The sequence below is a fragment of the Apium graveolens genome, chromosome 10 (assembly GCF_009905375.1).
Source record: "Apium graveolens cultivar Ventura chromosome 10, ASM990537v1, whole genome shotgun sequence".
In the NCBI taxonomy this organism is placed as follows: Eukaryota; Viridiplantae; Streptophyta; class Magnoliopsida; order Apiales; family Apiaceae; genus Apium; species Apium graveolens.
This window is the reverse complement of record NC_133656.1, coordinates 126,621,957-126,645,028: the sequence shown is the minus strand read 5'-3', so window position 1 is coordinate 126,645,028 and position 23,072 is coordinate 126,621,957. Positions and strand designations below refer to the sequence as shown.

The window sequence follows — 23,072 nt, the reverse complement described above, 5'->3', positions numbered from 1 at the left end:
ACTACTACCTACGAAATAGGAAATGATAAAACAGAACTGCTAAACAGACTCCATACTGCTACTAACTCCTAGAAAGACTTAGGCCAGTTCGCAGACCAAGTCAGGAAAACCGAAAACCCACAAACACGCACGTACATCATTTATTTGCATAAATAAATAAACGAACAAAGTTTAGATTAAACCAACAACTACATTACAACTTTATTGTGATGATGTGTAATATATATAGCTTATGATTGTATTTTAGAACCAATTTCTATGTATACTACGTTTTTGTTGGAGATCACGGAGAGCTTATGTTCCGCAACTATAATCTTGCATAAAAACATTGTAAAACATATTATTTTTTGAATAATGTTCTATAAAGACCATTATTTTATTCAAAATCTTAAATATCATACATATATCTCATGTAGAACATTACAAAATATTTTATTCTACGAAACATGTTTAATTTGCAGAACTTTTGTTGAAATTGCGGAACTTACACATTGTACTTATTAAAATTAAATGATTTTTAACAATTTTAATGAATTTGTGGTTTTCGTAGAACATACTTCAAAAATATATATATATTAAAGTGTTTTCATTGTAGAACATAGGTGGTCTCCAAGGTCTGTGATAAAAATATGGTATCCATAGAACTTTTGTCTATAATTTTATTATTGTAGATATCATAAAATCTTATTAATGTAATAATAAACTTTTTTGTACAAAGGAGAGTGATAGGTAGTTATAGTAATAATTTTATCATATAATATTGATGGAGTGAAATCTTTGTGAAAATTTATTATTGCAGTGTTGCTCCTTCATCTTAAGGCGTCTAAGCCTTATCTTTGTTATAATAATACATTTCATTTGGACAAAGGATAACTTCAATATAATGTGAAAAAATTATAAATATCACATATAAAACATTCATTTCGTGGGGTCTTTAGTTTTTACTAATCCTGCATGGGAAACTAAAAAATTAAACCATCCTTTTAACTAGTCATGGCCTCCAAGTGTCCATTATAATTATGAACCATTAAAGAAAACTTACATTGATCAGCGTCAATATTCGCTTTAAGTGTGTCTTTTTCCGATTTTATCTACTTCTCAAGACAATCTCCTATTATAAGGGAATCGAAAGAGATTACCTATCTTGAGCATTATATCATTTTTCAACGGTTATTGAGTCATAATCACTTGTGTAATTGATGATATCGATAAATATAGACAAATATATATCATGCATGCATATAACTAACCAATATAAAAGTGTATTATATATATATATCTGTGTGTGAATGTTCAAATATCATATAAGGAAGTTAAGGGAAAGCAAGTACAAAGCCATACATATCATTTCGCTAAAAGTGCTAATTTGCAATGATTTTTTAACCATTACAACAAAAGTGTTGTAATAGTTTACTTATCAGGAATAAAACTACACCTCATGTTATAGTAAACATTACCTAGTGTTGCTTATTAATGATGGTACTGCAACATTGTGCAACTATATGTTATATAGTGTTGTATTAGGTATATGACAAAATTATGTGATGACGTGGTAGGTGATTAGACATATGGGTCACACATAATAGACCCCATTTTCTAAAGTGTTATACAATGTAGCAGGTGATTTCACAAATGTGTGCCCGAGTTTACTAACGTGGTAATCCAACAAAGGGTCCCACTTTGTGGACATGACAAGACAAATGTCAAGTGACATCAGAACACAAGGACCAGTATGCTAATTTGGCACACCACATAGCAAGTGTACATGCAAGCCGTCTCACTTTGCAGATGTGTCATGACATGTGGCAGGTGAGTTCGATAGTCTGCCCAATTGTCATGTGTCAGTGTTCCAGTTCGTGGGCAGAAAACCTTGAATTACTTGTCAAATCCCACCATAGCTGGTGCAACTCTCATTTTTTGTTGCATATTTTAAAATAAAAGCTTAATGTAATGCTTATTTGACGTATTGCCATATTAAAAAATATTGAATATGAGCATTTTTTACATAGTGTATGTAAAATTGATAATATCTTGTGAAGAAAAGTATTTTGAAAAAAAACTGTAACGTAGACATTTGATGAAGTTAATGTGATACATGTCCACATGATTGTGATTGTTAAGGTACATAATAACCATATTTCATTTTAATTTTAGCTCAAACGAACTTTGTCCATTCTCTTGAAGTCAAAGTATTGATCTTAGTATGGGTTACGGTTGCACCGGTCTTCCTTAATATTTATATATTTTTGTTTAATTTTATATAATTTTATTAAAATTCTATATAAATAATTAAATTCTAAATAATGATAATATAATTATAATTTTAGTATGTATAATTTTAATTTATGTTCAAATAGTATAAATAGTATATTATTGGTGAGATCTTATTCATAAATAATAATATAAATATTTGTTGATAACATTTAAATATGGGAACTTATATGTATCTTTATAAATAATAATATAAATGTTTATTGTTGAAAACCTGAAAATTTGTGGAGTGTATTTTTTATAATATTTGAATCTAACGGTTGTAATTATTTGATGAAAAAGATTCGACCCTATTGATGGGAATGGATAACCAAGATGAGGGTTAACCAAATTATAAATTATATTTGAGTTATTATAGTACAGTATAGATTCTTATTTGTCCAAACTTGGAATATTAATATAATCCACACTCTAAATTAACGCGGCCTCACCCTGTAGATTACTTTCAACCTCTTTTGCTCAAGTCGGAATGCCTAACAGTCAAAATTGCACAATCTTTCATATCTCATACACAATATATTATTTACATATATTGTGTGATAGGATATTTAAATATACTAGATATATTTAGTTTATTATATATATATAAATAAATATTCGTTAAATAAATAATTAAAGAAAAATAATGTAAACCGTTAAATACGAAAAGAATATTGACTATCCATAAATATTCTTTGGATTTTTTTGAAAGAATATTAGTATTGTATTTATAGTAGTTTATTTTTTTGGTATATATGTTTCAATCTTTATACTATTGATATGGATAATTGGTTAGAAAATAGGTGCAACCTAAGCTGTCAAAGAACACTAATGAATATCACATATTGATATCTACTATATATAAAACTATACAATCGTATCTGATATCTATATATAGATACATTTAGTTTATTATCTATAGATATTTGATAAATATAATAAGGATATCTATGATATCTTCGCATGTGAATAGCTAGCCTCTTCAAACCCTAAAAAAAGCTTTGTCAACCTCTCTTTTTTTCTAGCCTCGGTTCGGGGCTTCCATCGGGTTTTACCGGTAGAAAGCCTCAAATCATCTATTTTCCTTACTTTGGTCGTATTTTTCAATAATACTCCTCCCCGGGTAAGGATTTTTATGGTTCAAGATTATATTTTTGTTTGATAAAATCTTTGTTGGGTGAGATTTGTTCCTAATTTATTTGGGTTTTATTTATTCTCTCCTTGTGAGAGCTTGGTGTATTTTTTTGGTGTGTTTTGGTGTGATTCGATGTCCAGGACGTCAGATCTGCCGAATTTTCAGAGGTTTGATTGAGTGATAAAGATTGACGTGGGATTGCAATTATGACCGATAGCTCAAACTAGTTTTGGGGAAGGTGATACATGTCTATATATCAATTTCAACAAATCGCTTGTTTGTGTCTTCTTAAAGACTAAATTAATCAGCGATATGATCTGTTTTATGTTTGTTCGACTCGATTGTTCTTGTAGATGCCGTATGGCTTTTCATTATTGAATTAATTCTGATTTTTTTCAAAAATAATAAGGATATATACTATCCACCCATATCTATTAAATTTTTATCCACGTTACATATCATTTTATTATATATCCATTAATCTTCACAGGATTGACATGAAAAATTGTTATAAATTGGATGCAACCCAAGTTCTTTAGCAACCACAAGATACAAATTCAAAAATCAAAGAAAGATGTATAAGTTTTTGGTGGTGGACGATGATGAGACATTGAGAACTCAAATTTGTAACATGCTTCAAGAATGTGAATACGAGGGTATTATTTTGTATTTATCTACTAATGTATATCTTGAATTTTTTAACATATACAACACTTGTATATACACACACTCCTCTTTAAAAATCTTTCCACCTTATGTGTGCACTGCTAATGATTTTCTTAAATGAATTTCAGTAATGTGTGCAAAAGATGGTGCTGAGGCTTTCATGTTAAGGAATGATTTGTTTGATCTCGTTATTGCTGAAATACACATGAAAGACATCAACGGTGTTCAACTAATGCAACAAATTCATGAAGAATTCAAGTTACTATCAGTTATTTGTGAGTTTGAGTTATACAATATTATATAAGATTAAAGTTGAATAAACATAAGAATAATTAATATTTACAAATAAATATATATGACAATGATTTACCTTTATTTGTGAGTTGATTTAATCCTTTTTTGCTTTGTTATGGATATAGACACTGATATATTTTAGTAGTTTTAATATATTCACATTCTTTTTTATATGGGTCAGATATATCCTATATTTTTCAAAGCCTTTTATTCACTTTTAAAGTTATACATGTTCTAATAATTATTGTTATGTATAAATGGAATAATCTTATATTTTTACATTCAATTTCATTACCTAATTGTTCTCATACATGCAGCAATATCATCTGATAATAAAAGGGAGGTTATAATGAATGCAATTAAGAAAGGAGCACAAGGAGCACAACAGGTCATTTCGAACACAACGGGTCATTTGGAAGGATAGTATTACCATAGATGATTTTAAAAACATATGGCAATATGTGATACTATGGAGAAAGAAGATTTATGAGGAGGTAGCTCATGTACTTTATTTATTTTTCCAATTAACATGTGTGTATGGGAGAGACCTAGAGGGAAAGATGTAGATAAATGAAGATAGAGAATGTGTAATTTTCTTTGTTTCATAGAAAAATAAGTAATAGTTTGTTAATTTGTGGTTGTGTACAAGGGCAAGGATAAGCAACAGGTTGATCTCTCACCCAATCAAGATCTTAGTATCTCCTCTAATGAAGATGTTAGTGTCTCATGTGAGGATGAATGAGGACACACAAGGGGGAAAGTCACATTTATGAATGAAGACAAGGAGAAAAGTCATAATTCATATCTTCAAATATTTGTTCATTGAATAATAATATTGAGTTTGGGAGAAATTTTAATGATTCTATTAATCTTTCTTTTTATGTACAAAGTGGGTGTTAGTTTTTTACTTACTTTTTTTTAATTTAAATAATTAAATTTAAAAGAAATATATAAATAGAGGTGTTACATATTTATTATGTGAATAAATTTAAAAGGAGTTACGTATCTTATTTCTAACACCCCTTTAAAAATAATAAGAGGAGATATTACTTAAAATCCATAAATCTGCAAACAAAGCACTAATATATTTCTAAACAATAATTAAACAGTTTAAAATCTCCAAAATAATATTAGTTCTCCAAACTTTCAAAATTAATAATATAAATGTTGAAATCTCTAAATAAATGATTAAGTCTAGATACTCATAGAGTCCGAAATCCTAATCAATAAATGTGTACCCCTCCACCATACAGTCGCAGAAGGCATGAGCCAAATATCTAGTACGAATATGGAATGCAATTTATAAAACAAAAATCAGAAATGAAGATTTCACAATTTATAATAAAATAATAATTTTAAAAATAAGTATGGCTCAAATAACGAGGGTTAAGATATTCCATACCGAGATCAGAACAGATAAAAATACACACATTATAGGGTACGCCATGTGTGAAACGAAATGGACAACGTGTACGACATATACAATGTCACCTTATATCCAGTCACGCATTGAACTCTAGGTGCACCCACGTATTATGAACAAATATAAGAGCTAACACAAGGATAGGTCGTGACCAATCACACTGTCACGCACGTGTCATGTCACTGGTGCCGCAATGACATGGCATTAATACCCCTACACCTCGTTAACTCGGTATACCCTATACCCTATATTACTCTAAGGGTCAAATGAAAAAATATTCTCGCAAAATTTTAAAAATCACTTGAGACAAATAATTCAGATTTCCATAGTGGAGGGTGCAATAAATAAATTTTAAAAATCAAGACATTTAAAATTTTCCAAAATCAATTTTCAAAACAATTTTCGGATGTTAAAATGATCAAACAATATTAATGGAGCAAATAAAATATTGAATTCAACAAATTAGGGATATTTTATATCTTGTAGGAGTAGCGCCGAATAAAAAGAGATAGAATCCGTATCTCGAATATCACAACTAAAATACTAACAAATCTGCAATTGAGTCAATAAATTTCGGGCCCGCGATCTAAATACAAAATTATAATTTATAATTAATATTTTATGGATTCTTAAATTAGTTAATAATTTATTTGAAAGCAATATTTATATTAATCTAAAATTGTGCGGCAGCTGTACTACTGATTTTGGCACTACAAGACACTACAACCACACACGTTAGAACCATATCCTCATGTATAAAACAGGACATGTACCAAATTCAGAAATGGATCAAGTGAGCATAATAATTAATCAAATAAACAATATAAATATACAAACTGATGTTGACACCTAGTCATGCAACAATTAATTAATTTAATTCACCACTATAATCATTACAAATATATTAACTAATTACAAAACTAAAACATACGTATACTATTAGTTCATCTGATAATTAAAAAAGTTTTACCGATAATATACATAAAATCGATAATGAGTCTCCCCACATATAATAATAATAATTGTTTGTGACATAACTAATAAATATGAAACACGCTATAAAAACTATTTTATTTTATTAGCGAACTCATGATTTGGTTAATTACTATAAAAATTACAACTTTTAAATAAACATGATATAATATAATTGAAACCAAATAACCATTCATGACTTCATATAAAATTAAAAATCAAAGAGCAAAACCATCATACACTAAACATATATAAACATAGTATTAATTATTAACTCAAAACATCAAATAATTTTATATAGGTATTAATCATCAAATCGGAATCATATATATATAAATAAATAAATATAGAGTAAAGTTCTTTGGATACTAACAATTATGCTTCAAAACTTATTTTAAAATATATAATATTCATGTATATTATATATATACCCCCTTAAAAAGAATTTCGTCCCCGGAATCAAACGAAACTAAATATTTGTACCTGATTCAAAACAATGCTAATATATCTCACGAATAGAGTCTTCTAACTACCAAGTCGTCTCTCTCTCAGAATGACTTTTACACAAAACCTTCACAAACAGAATGGTGTTCTTCCTGTAGACTCACTCCTCTCGAGCTAAAATAGCCTCAGCTTCTTCCTAATATGAAAGATCTTCTCTAATATTATGTAATGTCACGAACCCACAGTACTAACTAGCAGAAATATGCATAATATCAATTAAACTGTAAATTACTACAAAAAGATAGAATATTAAAGCTACAAAGCTTAGCCACAATCCCCGGATCTACAGGAATGAGTTTGAATAATATCTAACATCTTTTAATATTACAGACCAAAATATCTTAAGTCAAATTACTACCAAATTTTAAACCCAAAGTTTATAAACATTAGTGAACTACTAGTTCCCCACCTTCTCCAACATCTGATGGTAGGCATACCCCGAGTCCCCGAAAGTATTACGTGCTGTTTGCTTGAAATGAACCATTTTCGGGTTTCACTGAAGGGATAAATTTAATAACAATATTAATGAGCAAAACGCTCAGTAAGTAAATAATAGTGAATAATAATGCATCATATACTCAATAAGACGATAACAGAAGATAATCAATAATATGAAATCTCAAATAAAAGATAAAGTTTTTAATAAATGAATGGAATTGGAAATCTCATGGCTCTATGAGCGATGAGGGGTGATCAGCCCACATCAAAGCTCCAAACCACATAACAAGTGATTCACAACTATTGAGGATCATCGGCACACATCGGAAATATAAAACCATCAGAAATATAAAACCATCAGGCTCCCCGCTACTGATGTTTAACAGTGACTAGCGCCTCAGTCTTACTAGGATATACCATCCAATTTCTTTTAATCAATTCATTTTAATTTCATAGGGTTTTTGGTCAAGGACAAGATAACAAGGGTTGGTATTGTCAAGGTTCAAGTGACATGTTTTCTAAAATTGAGGAATGTTATTAAGATCAGGGTTCCCAAAGAAATAATTCAAATTTATGTGGGGTTTAGGGTTCACATGATATATTAAGGGATTATTTAGGGGTATCGATGAGGGTATGAGGTAATATGTGATGAAAAGAGTTCAATTCAAGTATGAAAGCAGTTAACTAAATCCCAGATCTAATCATTAGGTTATGTTAGGGACTATTTAACTCTATTAAAACTGTAGTCATGCATTAACAGGGTATTTAATCACAAGAAGCAGAATTATAGAGGTTAGGTGAGAGTTCACTTGCATGGATTACCCTTACTGAACACTTGTATGGAATCATCTATGGGCTCCTTTCCTGGCCTCCTACTTGGACCTATAATAAATAGTATCCTTGTCATAACTTTTGCTAACTACCCTTTCATGTATACTATAAATATATATATACATATATACACATATATATTCTTAAATTCTACTAATTACAAGTAATATGTGCATCACATAAAACACATAACACATAGCAAGAAATGGCATGGCAATTTATCACTTAATTAATAGTGCATACCTAGACTCTTTTTACGAACTTAGTCACTTAAGAAATTAACCATATAACATACAAATATCATGACCAGTACTCCTAATTCTCCTTAACAGACCTCAACTCAACCTAGATTTAGTAAGGCACACTTGTGCCTCACTTTAAATAACTCACAACTGCAATACACACTACTTAAGTTACCGAATGTACACCTTGGCACCAATTGTGTGCCTTGGAAAAAATATAGATTTCTACCTTGGGCCTTTGCTATATTCTGACTCGTATGACTTCTTATGAATTTCAGCTAACTTTAGCAATTGGTTTGCCATCAAGGTCTCACCTAAAAGATACACAAATGCAATGCACTTCTCTAAAGTTCCCAAAGGCAACTCTAATTGTGACTCTCGTGTGTTTTGGTGGAAATAGGGTATCTACACCTTGGGTCTTCACTGCAAACCAACATTAAGACTCCAAACTGACTGTCAAAGTTGGAATGACTCAAAGACGTCACTCAAGCCTCCCTAGGCCATAAGTGGAAGTGGACTCAAAACTGCCTCCCCTGATTTCCAAATTGCCCTGTTTTTACCAACTTAATACTCACTTATCTAGTTCATTTATTGATTTTAATGGCTTGTTAAGCTTCCTACGACTTTATTATATCTATTTAGACCAAGGACCCATCAAGGCCTAACCTTTGACATGATGAGAATCAATCAAAAGTCAAGTTTACTCAAATATGCCATGTTCTGAGCTGCTCTCGGGTTTGTGTGTGTGCACCTAACCAAATGCAAGTTTTTATTGATTCTAAAGATACTGGACTCAAGTATGAACCAAGTTCCAACTCCCCTGAGCTTAGGCCTACCAAGGCCTTAATAAAACTCATCTAAAATGACCTAAACTTATTGTATCTTGAAGAAAAAATGGAATGCAGGAATTTAAACTTGATAAAACAACATTTTTAAAGAAAAAGACTTTCAAAAATAACATGCATGGTCATTTTTATAAAAAAATTACCCAAGATCAACACTTTAAACATTAGACTCTTAAGAAATCATTGCCAAATGTTTATAAACAAGATTATAACTTGGAAAAATAGAAGTGTAACACCACTCCAAGATCACATCTTCCTCATGTCTATAAACCACCATGGTTGAAACCTTGAGTTCACAAGAACTAAGGGCTTAACTCCGACTATAACAATATGCACCCACAAAACTAACCTTAAAATAAAGATACTCCTCTAAATTATGAAGGCCTTGGCTTGAATAGCTTGAGAAGTGAAAGAAAATGAAAAAAACTGAAGAAAAATGGCAAGAGTGGGGCGGGGCTGTGCTTATCCGAGAGGGAGGGAGGAGAGGAGAGGGTGAGGTGTTTGAGTGGGTGTGAGGTGAAATGAGCGCATTTCCTTGGTTTTGATACTTTGATTTGATTAAAAGTGGTAGTGGAATGAAGAAATTATACAAGTGTCCCTCTTGCTAGTTATGACAGAAATTGCATGCAAGGTTAAAGGAGTAAACTAGCAAGTTAGTGGGGTTGGAAGTTATGGTATTAGCCTTCGACTCTATTATAATCTAAAATGCATGCAAGGGTGTACTAGTAATCTATTAAATAATAAAAGTATAATTAAAAAGAATGGACTTTAGTAAATAAAATACAACTCCATAAATCACAAAATTAATACCATAAATACTATGAGATTTTAGAAGTTTTATAAATTTGTTCTCAAAAATTTTGAACAAGAATATATTTTAAAAGAATTTTCTAAAATTAATATTCTAATATATAAGCCACATAAAAAAATGATTAATAACTCTCAGCCACATAAGAAAATACATGTAATTTGATTTTAAGCCACTATTATACGAATTATCATTTATTGTCTAATCGCAACTTTTATTATCCAATCGTGATAAACTCAAAAATTAATTAATTGCGTAACGAAATTTTCTTGCGTACGCTTATAAATAATCTAACAATGTTCGCAATGCCACACAATGAAGAATGTGCATGAACGTTGGTTTAAATAACCAAGAGAGAGAAGGAATATTAAAGGACTATAGGTTTGATTAATTATTAACTGCAGAGTTAACTTAATGATTTAACCAAAAATAATATTTTATTGATGCGCGTCTCCCTAGACTGAATTGTAATGATGACAATGATATATATTCATACATGCACATTTAGCAAATAAATTCACTTAATTTATCATGCATATAATATAATACATCAAAAATTCCCAATGTAATATCTTCAATAGTATTCAGGACATATCAGGATTTGATCAATATACATCGGGATTTGATCAAATATAAATGAAAAGGAAATTATATGTCCCAATTAACCATACCAAGTTCATTGACAAGCTTTGTAAATGTTGTTTTAGGTAACTGCTTTCGTACTTGAATTGACCCTTTTTTATCGCATAATTTCTGACATCTATTACATAAAATATTATATAGTGCACAAAACAGAATATTATATTACATTCATATCAAATATTTACAGGTGTTACAACCTTCCCCCCTTAAAGGATTCTTTCCCCAGAATTTAAGTAAACAGATGAGGATACTTATCTAACATATCACTTTCTAATTCCAATGTTGACTCTTCAACTTTAGGATTTCTCCACAAAACTTTAACTAAAGGAACTATTCTATTCCTTAACACATGAGGATACTTATCTAATATATCACTATCTAAAATGCTAATCGATTACTCAACATAAGACAAATCTGACACAATTTCTACTGGTTCATTCTCTATGATGTATTTGGTGTCAGGGTTAAACTTCTTAAGAAATGATACATGAAAATGTTATGAATATGCTGCATTTGAAGTGGTAAGGCCAACTCGTACGCCACTCTTCCAACTTTACCCAAAATTTCAAAAGGTCCGACAAATCTTGGACTCAACTTTCCTTTCTTGCCAAACCTAGTTATCCCTTTCCAGGGCGACACGTTCAATATAACGGTTTCTCCTATTTCTGAGTGGATCAGCATACTTTTGTTGTTTATCCTGAGCCGCAATCAATCGGTTACAAATTAACTCTACAGCTTCTTTCATTTGTTAAATCAGTCCGGGGCCAATTACCTTTCGCTCTCCAACTTCATCCCAATAAATCGGTGCTCTACACTTTCTTCCATAAAGAGCTTCATACGGGGGCATTCCAATATTGGCATGAAAGCTATTGTTATACGAAAACTCTACCAAAGGCAAATGTTCATCCCAATATCCTTTGAAGTCCAAAGCACAAGATCTCAGCATGTCTTCTATGGTCTAAATAGTGCGCTCACTTTGTCCATCCGTCTATGGGTGATAGGGAGTGCTCATCTTGAGTCGAGTTCCTAAATGTTCTTGGAATTGTTTCTAAATCTGGAGTTGAAACTAGGGTCTCTATCTGACACAATAGATACTGGAATTCCATTACGAGTGACAATTTCCTTTTGATACATATGAATCAGCTTGTCCATTGAGAATTTCTTGTTAATCGGTAGGAAATGAGCCGACTTGGTCAATCGATCAATTATTACCCAAATAACATTGTGATTAGATTTTGTCCTTGGTAATCCAACTATAAAGTCCATTGCAATGTGCTCCCACTTCCATTTAGGTACCTCTAAGCGTTGAATTAGTCCACTTGATTTATGATGTTCAGCTTTTACTCTTTGACAAGTGTAACATTACTAATCCATTATGCAATCTCCTTCTTCACATCCGGCCACCAAAAGTTCCGTTTCAAATCTTGTTTCAAATTCCGAGTTGTGAGCATCCTTTGAAATCTCATTCTTCAATATTCCATATTCGGTATCCAAATTCTTGATGAGAATCTTAGAATTCCTTAGTTGTCTTTTTGAGTGTAAATCTCTGCTCCGATCAACTCATTCATCCTTTGATTCATCACTTTTTCTTGGCACTTCTTAATCTTTTGTAATAATTCTGGTTGAAATGTCATCGTACAAATTATTTCTGTAGGTACATTTGGAGCTCGAATCTCAATTCCAATTTTCTCAAATTCCTTTAATAACTCTTGGGCCATAGTCAACATATTCAATCTCTCTTTGCGACTTAAAGCATCCGCTACTACATTCGCTTTCCCGGAATGATAATTGATCATGCAATCGTAGTCCTTAATCAACTCCAACCATCTTCATTGCCTCATATTTAATTCCTTTTGAGTGAAACTGTACTTCAGGCTCTTGTGATCTGTATATATCTCGCATTTCTCTCTATATAGGTAATGTCTCCAAAGCTTCAAAGCAAATACAATCATAGCCAATTCCAAGTCATGAGTTTGGTACCCTTGCTCGTGAGGCTTAAGTTGTGTTGACGCGTAGGCTATCACCTTCCCTAGTTGCATTAAAACACATCCCAATCTTTTGTGTGATGCATCGCTGAATATTACAAAGTCTCCTTGATCGTCTGACAGGGCTAATACTGGAGCGGTGACTAACTTCTACTTCAATTCTTGAAAACTCTTCTCACAACTCTCCGTCCATTCAAACTTCTCATTCTTTCGGGTTAATTTTGTCAATAGTACTGCAATCTTTGAGAAATCCTTCACAAAGATTTGAAAATATCCCGACAATCCCATGAAACTTCTGATTTCAGTCGGGGTCTTCGGTCTTTCCCAATTCAATATAGCTTCTATCTTCGCTAGATCAACTCGAATACCTTCACTTCCGACAATATGCCCTAAAAATTGAACTTCTCGCAGCCAGAATTCACACTTTGAAAACTTGGCGTATAACTTCTCATTCCTTAAAGTCTCCAAAGCTATTCCAGATGTTTAGCATGTTCTTTTTTGGTCATTGAGTATATTAGAATGTCATCGATAAACACAATGACAAACTTGTCCAAATACTCCTTGAATGCTCAGTTCATCAAATCCATAAAGGCGGTTGGCACACTTATCAATCTGAATGCCATAACTAGAAACTCGTAATGTTCGTATTCGGTTCTGAAAGCAGTCTTCAGTATGTCATCCAGTTTAATCTTAACTGACGATATCCCGATCATAAGTCAATCTTCGAGAAGTAAGCTGCTCCCTTAAGTTGATCAAACAAGTCATCAATATGAGTTTTTGAACTCTCATACTTCCATTTTTCTTTTTCACAAACAGAACTGGAGCACCCCATGGAGATACACTCGGCCTTATACCTCCTTTATCCAATAACTCTTGTAGTTTCCTGGCCAATTCCTTCATTTCTACTGGTGTCATACGATAAGATGCCTTCGATACAGGTTCCACGTCGGGTGCTAACTCGATAGAAAAATCAATTTCACGGTTAGGCAATAATCCAGGAAGTTCGTCAGGAAATACATCGAGAAATTTTTTAACTATCGGGATACCTTCTATATTTGGCGTCTCCTTAGATCTATCAATTACATGAGCCAAATACCCTTCACACCCTTGTCTTAACAACTTTTTCGCTTGAATCATCGTCAAAATGTTTTAACTTGTTTCTGCCTTATAAACTCTACTTTCTTTCCTTGAGGGGACTTAAGAATTACTTTCTTCTTCTTATAATCTATTTGAGCACCAAGTTCTTCTAACCAATCCATTCATAATATAACATTAAATTCTCCTAGTTGAAAAGGTATAAGGGAATCAGGGAAACTATAGCCTGAAATCTCTACTTTACACCGGGGGCAAATACTTTTAACAGGTACTCGTTCCCGATTAGCTAAAATGATAGATAAGGGTTCAACTAACAGTTCAATTTCATAATCCAACTTACCAACAAATGATTCAGATATGAAAGATCTAGTAGCTCCAGAATCAAATAGCGGTTTAGCATTAATGTTGTTGACAGAAAGTGTACCTGCCACAACTTCAGACCTTTGAACAACATCTTTGATATTCATGCTGAATATCCTTGCATGAGCAGGATAGGAAGGTGGGAACACTGGAGTTGCAGATTCAAAAGGTAGATTTGAGGGTGGTTGAAGAGTTGGAACAGAAGATGTCATTGCTTGATTGTAAGGGGCGGCCGCCAATTGCATCAACTTGTTATTTCCGGGGGTCTTACAATCCATAGACATAGACCGCTATTTCCATACTTGAAGCATGTAATAGGAGGCTCCGGGTTCCGGAACTCATTCGCATAATGACCTTTCAAATTACACTTATAACAAATGATGTCAGCCTTATTGCAGTTATCAATGTGTCTCTTGTTGCAGAATTTACACTACAGACTTGTTGCTTGCTGGGATCATTGACCACTTGGCCCTTGAATCCTATTCTTCTGAATTTATTATCACCCTTCCTAAAGCTTCGGGGTCCTCCTAGGTTCTGGAATCCAGACTTCTTGAAATTCTTGCCACTTTAGCTCCCTCGAGCCAATCCTTCACCATTGCTTCCAAACTTTCTTTTCTTACTCACTTTCTCCTTCAAGTTTTGATCACTTTTTCGTTCAATTACCATTTCCTTCTGGACCACTTCAGTATATGTGGCCAATTCAAAAGTAGCCACTCTGCTTCGTAGCCAAGGGTTCAATCTCTATTGAAACCTCTTCGCGCTCTTTTCATCCGTGTCCACATAATCTCCAACAAACCTAGCCAATTCAGTAAATTTCTTCTCGTACTCTCCCACAGTCATTCTTTCTTGTTTCAATTCAAAGAACTTCAATTCCATTTGAGTCTGTATACACTACTAGAAATTTGTCAATAGACATCATTTATTAGCCGATGTCTATTTAAGATCCAAGCGATGTCTTTGCATGCGATGAGAAAGGTAGGTGCATTACACATCGCTTATTAGCCGATGTCTATACACAGTTTAGACATCATTTTTCTTAACAATGTGATGTATTTTTCTTCAATGTATACCTTCACTATGGTTTCAGTTATTCATTCATATGTCATGTATATCATTTTAATCTTATCACATATAAAGCAATATGATACATTAACATCGAAAAACTTGTTAAACTGATGTGTAACTTAACATATTATATCAGTCTTTTATCAGAAGCGATGTCGTACCTTTCTTTTTTTAATGAAACTGATGTCTTTGTGTGTGTTTAACATCAGTTCTTTCAAAATGTGATATCTATTATATTGTTTTACATCAGTCATTTCTTGTGAGCTGATATATATGCCTGCTTATGACATCAGTTTATTGTATGAAATATCTTATTTGACTACATTTTACATCAGTTATTTTGTTCATGAAGTGATGTTTGTTTATTTATTTTATTCATGAATCCCCTGTTTCAATCAAATGCCCAAAACCCAAACAAGAGTCATCCAAAAACATACTAACTGCCATTTTACCATACCAAAACTAACCAAACCAAAACAAACGCAAAAACAAACATACATTCATTGATTTACCATAGATTATACCAATTACGTACATATATCCACCACCAACCAAAATTCATAATCCAAACAAACTACATAACTGCAAAAGCAAGTACTAGACATCCACCATCGATCATTTACATAGTTCATCCCAAACAGAAATACATCTGCTAAACAAGCTGAAGCTCTTCTAAAATTTAACAGCTGCTAAACCAGCTGAAGCTCTATATAAATTAAACATGAGTTGAGATGAAACCTCGGCAGCAGCAAATCTCATCTTTGCTTCATCTAGCTCTTTCTGTGATCCCCTGGACGATACCCAGATAGACTGCAACAGAAGTTTTTTTTAAAAAAATATGAGCTTTACGAGACTATTCATAATGTAAACATATCAGCCATTCCAAATATTGCATATTGGAAACCTAACCAGAACACAGTCATAGGCAAAGGCTCTGCAGAATCAACCATGTTGTACTCGACAGCAACAGATTTGCGGTGTATCTCTACTATTCCTGCCACAGCCATAGAAATGGCTGAGAGAACGAGTCCAACTCCTATTCTTTGGAGGTGTGTGACTCCAGTGGGAATCCCTGTGAACTTTCGGAGAATTGGAACACAGACACGATCATATATTGGGATCAATATAAACATAAACACTAGTGAAATGCCAGGGATTGAAGATCCAGGGACTTGAAAACCAAGAAGATTTCTGTTCATCGTATTACTCTATTGAATGCTGAAAGTTTGGAGTTGAGCCAAACATGTATTCATGAAGATAGTGCTTAAAATTATCGAGAGCATCCGAATTTAAATTTTTGTTTCCTCGACTTGTGTCACAGTACACATTTTCCAGGGTCCTGGATTGTTAACAGTAGATGAATCTGTAGTCACAATAACTGCTGCGTGATCCAAGAACCTACAATATAGAGAGATTAAATTTTTCGAACACTAAGAATCTCCACTAGCTAGCTAAGATGAATAAGAGTAGGCACCTGAATTGATTTGTTCTGTGAAGAGTCTCAGATTGTTTATCATGAACCTCGTGGAATCCTACTGCGTTTTCTGGCAGAGAAAGATTATGGTTTCTAATTGCAGCCACAAATACCTAGTTTAAGAAAAAAGCATTTGAAGTCATGAATTAGCCCCATCAAAATAATGGACATCAAAGTATATCTATCTGCAATTACAATGACCATGCTTACATCCTGTGTAATTGTACAAAATGGTGCACACCTGCATTATTTGACTGAGTGGGCTTCCTTTTGGGACATTGTTCCTGTAAAGTGATTTTCCCATGCACAGGAACAAGATTGCGATTGCTACTGCAAAAGTAGACACCCCAAATCCCCAGTTCCAGCCTTCATTTTCACTAATCCAGACCAAGAAAGTGACACCAAAGATAGCCCCAGTAACAACAAAAAAGAGGAACCATTTAAAGAAACTAGAAAGGGTATTAGACTCTTCAGGGTCTGACTCATCAAACTGGTCTACTCCCAAGGAAGGAAGCGCCGCTTTTAGTCCACCAGCCCCAAATGCGACTAAATATAGGCCAGTGTATAGAATCGCAGCTTCGCTACTATCTGCAGCCTCACTTTGATTTATTAGTAATATCTTAAGCATCTCAAATATTTGCAGAATTCTGAAGATCCAGTGTAGACTATATGTATACAATTGATTAGAGAACTCTTAGAATGTAACTTATCATACAATTATTGTATCATTCAACTCAAGATGTTCATATTTCTATGTTATGCAAATAGCTAGATCAAATATGAAGAATTCCAAAAAGATTATGATATAGGGGATAGTCTACCTGTATGGAAAGGACAACAGCAATTGTTAAGATCTCCTCGGAACATCCAAGCTCATCTGAAGCTAAGATCATTTTTGAGAACATTGGTTCCTACATAAAGTTAAATATTCTGAGTACTAGAAATCATGAAATCAGTATAAATTATGTTTACTATGTGGCTAGGTAGGTGGTTTTGCACTTGGATAACAGAGAGAAGTGCAGAAATTATACCAGGCATCTCTTGTGTGTGTGCTCAGGAAGAAAGATAAAATTATTAAATTTTTTAAAAGAAAGATATACTGCAACATACTAATGGAATTTCAGCTATTTGGAAACCAGATGGTGAAGTAAGTTAGGCATCATCATCAATTACAGAGGAAACAAGACTTGTTCTCTGAATCTCTGGAATCCCCTCTGTAGATAATTCATTGATGTAATACTCCTCTGTGTAGAACCTAATATCGTATAGCTCAAATTAATATTATTCAACAAAGTCTTGCTCTCCAGCAAAATCAAAACAAAAACTTAATAAATTTACGAACAAGAACTCATGCAGTGATATTTGAGAAGAATGCCGAAGATGAATTATAATTAAATTCAACCATCCATTTTCAATAACAAAAACACCAAAGAGGTGGAACTTGGACATAATTGCAATAAAAAATAACAGAGATATCCAGTGCCAGAGATAAGCTCAAAAAGTAGAAAGATAAAGACATGCATATACATATGAAAGCGTAATATCAAAAGCATGAGTTATCGAGCTGTTAAAACCTAGAATGATCAATCAAAGCTGAAATTACATATAATAAACACCTACCGACTAGTATTTTATTCATTAAGTCTAGTTGGATGATATAAAGGGAGAAATTATTCAAGACTCGGCCTACACAGGTAACCCCTAATTCAAACCAGGAGAGATGCTATGGAAGATATTCACCCATCAATCTATGAAAATTAACTCATATCACACCTTGTTTTTCAAGATCTAATTCACTTCAAACTGTGCACACAGTAGGCAGAATTTGGTCACAGTATCACACCTAAACCATTAAAATCTTCTTGATATTTAGAATAGATAATAATAATAGGCACAACTTCTAAACAGAAACTATTCTCAATAAAATGAGAACTTCTCAGTTCAGCACTTATAACATTTTCCAGGACGTACTCTTCCTGCCCTTCCAACTCTTTCCCTAGTTGATGCTTTTGATATTGGTGCTACTATCAAATTTTCAACATCTGTAATCTGCAAAGTTGTAATCAGAGTTATGTTAAAAATCAAAGACAATGCTGCATATTTAAATATAATTTCATATATGATATATTACAACCAGAAACTGGAGATTACTCTAAGCAAATTTGTAACCAAAAGAAACCTACTGCCCAAAATGCAATATACTACATTTGAACTCTTAATGGCCATGTAGCATCTTTTCGACACTGACACAAACTGAATTATTCTGCCTAGGAAAACTAAGAATATCTGAATACATGATTTTAAGATTATAATATGAATTAGTAAACAGACTAAACACATATATATTTACAAACAACACAAACACAGATATATACAAGCACTTGTTATTACATGTAAATCCGTATTTTAACTACACATACAACTACACATGCAACAACTACATATTTCAATTTCACATGCATACATACAACTACACAAAATGCAGCCCAAACATATATAAATAGATATGTAAAGAAGAATATACCTAACAAAGCAAGCTCCAAAATCCCAAAAAACACAGCAACAAACTCCAAGACCAAAATCCAACTTAATTAGCTCCGAGATTTAAGCTTTAATAAACCCTTAGCTACAAGATTTAGCTCCAAGAAACTCTACTCCTCACCTTAAACTTCAATGAACACACTTAACTCCTTAATCTTCGAATCTGTCAGAAAAATTGAAACAGATGAGAAAAAAAACATTTGAAAAAAAGACACTAAGAAATTAAGAGATGAGTTGAAGAAATTGAGAGGTTTAATTGGAGATTCAAGGTCTAATCGGAAAGAGGGGAAAGACAGTAAGCATATATTTGAGAGTTCTAGGTTTAGCAGTCGAGAGAGAAAGGGGGAATGACTCAATGAGTTTTTGTTTTTGTGGAGATTGTAATTTTTTGTTTTTGTTTTGATTTTGATTTATTTTTAATTTTATGTTATAATGTTATTAAAGTGAATGAGTGAATAGGCGGGATGGGGAAATATACTAAGGGGGAAAAAAATTGGCTAAGGGCGGGGAGCAAAAGGGAGAAGCAGCGGGCTCTAATTTTTTAAAATTGAGCTTAGACATCGGTTATTATGTCAACCGATGTTAAAAAAAATTGGACATCGGTTTATATGTTAACTGGTGTGACATAGTTTTTAAAAGAACAACTTAGACATCACTTTACTCAAAAGCTGATGTAAACATACCAAAAAGACATCACTTTTTTTTATATGATGTAAAAAAGGCTTTTAACATCAGTGACTTTTCTGACTAATGTCTAATGTGCGATGTCTAATGCTAATTTTCTAGTAGTGATATTCCTCCGTAAATACTTGTCTAAGAAAATCTTCTTGAATCTACCCCAAGTGTTAACTTCTTGAATCTTCTTGCATAAGTTGAGTCAAGTTGTGTGGTGGATCTTCATGATCCCCGATATTGGTGTTGCGAGCTCTAACAGGAGGCATGATTCTGAATATAGGCAAGAAAGGTTTATTCACTTTTCAATATTTGCACACACAAGTTATAAAAAAAGTAAATATCAAGTAATAAGGTCTTATTCAAGGGATATCTTAGGGAAAGATTAAACATGATCAAGTTCTAAAGGGATCAACATAATTTAAACAACAAAATTCTATTTAAGCAAGTATATAGCATGGTAATGAGATTGCAATCTTATAGAGATAATCAAAGTGTGAATTTAACATTAGTTCGAATGAAAAGTGCAAATAAAGTATGAACAGGAAATAAAGTGCAAATAAAGTCTTCCCGAAACAATCCGGGTACAAGGTACAAATAGAAATCAAAGTACTAATCAACAATGATGCTGGAAATAGGTAGACTATATGATACTCTAAGTGGATGGTGGGGGAATAGGGGCATGTAGATGGCTAATCACTCAGTGGAGCTCGTCGGTAATGGTGGTAGGAGTGATCTGACTTTCTCTCTTACGGTATGGAATCATCAATGCCAATCAGTCCTCAACCATCTAGATGATCTCCTCAAACCTGGCTATTAGTCGGGGTCGGTTGGACTCGTCATCAAAGTTTTCGTTGTACAATCGATCAACCCTATATCGAAGATTCCCGTTCTCACTTTCCAGTCGATCAACCATTCTTACCATCTTCTCGTAAAGAGGGAATGGCACAGTAGTATGGAATCCGGGAGTCTATGAGGATGATGCCTGTCAAACAGTTATATATATATATATGCTGTTATAAATAAAAGGGTCAGAAAACCTATAGATTCTAACGTCTCAAATCCAAAATGATCTAAGTTCGTCGCATCCTCTAAATTCCTATCTTATATTCATTTATCATATGTTGTTCAGTAAATCAAACCTGTGGCTTTGATACCAACCTGTCACGGACCCACACTACTAACTAGCAGAAATATGCATAATATTAATTAAACAGTAAAGTACTACAAAAAGATAGAGTATTAAAGCTACAAACCATAACCACAATCCCCGGATCCACAGGAATGAGTTTGAACAACATCTAACATCTTTTAATATTACAGACCAGAATATCTTAAGTAAAATTACTACAAAATTTTAAACCCAAAGTTTATAAACATTAGGGAACTATTATTTCCCCACCTTCTCCAACATCTGATGGTAGGCATACCACGAGTTCCCGAAAGTCTTACGCCCGGTTTGCTTCAAATGAACCATCTTCGGGTTTCACTGAAGGGATAACATCAATAACAATATTAATTAGCAAAATGCTCAGCAAGTGAATAACAGTGAATAATTAACAATATGAAATCTTAAATAAAAGATCAAGTTTTTAATAAGTGAATGGAATTGGAAATCTCATGGCACTATGAGCGATGAGGGGTGATCAGCCCACATCAAAGCTCCAAACCACATAACAAGTGATTTACAAATATTGAGGATCCTCAGCACACATTGGCCATATAAAACCATCAGGCTCCCCGCTACTGATGTTTAACAATGACTAGCAACTCAGTCTTACCAGAACATACCATCCAATTCCTTTTAATAAATTCATTTTAATTTCAAAGGGTTCTTGATCAAGGACAAGATAACTAGGGTTGGTATTGTCAAGGTTCAAGTGACAAGTTTTCTAAAATTGAGGGAATATTATTAAAATCAGGGTTCCCAAAGAACTAATTCAAATTTGTGAGGGGTTTCGGGTTCACATGATATATTACGGGACTATTATAGGGTATCCATGAGGGTATGAGGTAATATGTGATGAAAAGGGGTCAATTCAAGTATGAAAGCAGTTAACTAAATCTAAGATCTAATCATTAGGTGATTTCAGGGACTATATAATTCTATCAAAACTATAGTCATGCATTCACAGGGTATTTCTTCAAAAGAAACAGATTAGAGGTAAGTTGAGAGTTCACTTGCCTAGACTACGCTTACTGAGCACTTGTATGGAATCGTCTATGGGCTCCTTTCTTGGCCTCCTACTTGAACCTATAATAAATAGTATCTTCATCACAACTCTTGCTAACTACCCTTTCGCGTATACTATAAATTTATATATATACATATACACACATATATATATACTTAAATTCTACTAATTATAAGTAATATATGCATCACATAAACCAGATAACACCTAGCAAGGAATGGCATGGCAATCTATCACTTAATTAATTGTACATACCTAGACTCTATTTACGACCTTAGTCACTTAAGCAATTAACCATATAACATACAAATATTATGACTAATACCCCTAATTCTCCTTTACAGACGTCAACTCAACCTAGATTTAGTAGGGCATACTTGTACCTCACTTCAAATAACTCACAAATACAATGCACACTACTTAACTTACCGAATGTACACCTTGGCACCAATCGTGTGCCTTGGAAAAAATATGGATTTCTACCTTGGGCCTTTGCTATATTCTGATTCTATACTTCAAATGACTTTAAGCTAACTTTAGCAATTGGTTTGACATCAAGGCCTCACTTAAAAGATACACAAATGCAATGCACTTCTCTAAAGTTTCCAAAGGCAACTCTAATGGCGACTCTTGGG

The 23,072-nt window shown here is 33.0% G+C and overlaps 1 pseudogene; it reads right to left on the bottom strand.

The window, feature by feature from the left end:
* Positions 1-16,412: 16,412 nt before the first annotated feature.
* Positions 16,413-23,072, bottom strand: part of LOC141690949 (protein NRT1/ PTR FAMILY 4.5-like) — a 33,917-nt pseudogene continuing 27,257 nt past the window's right edge.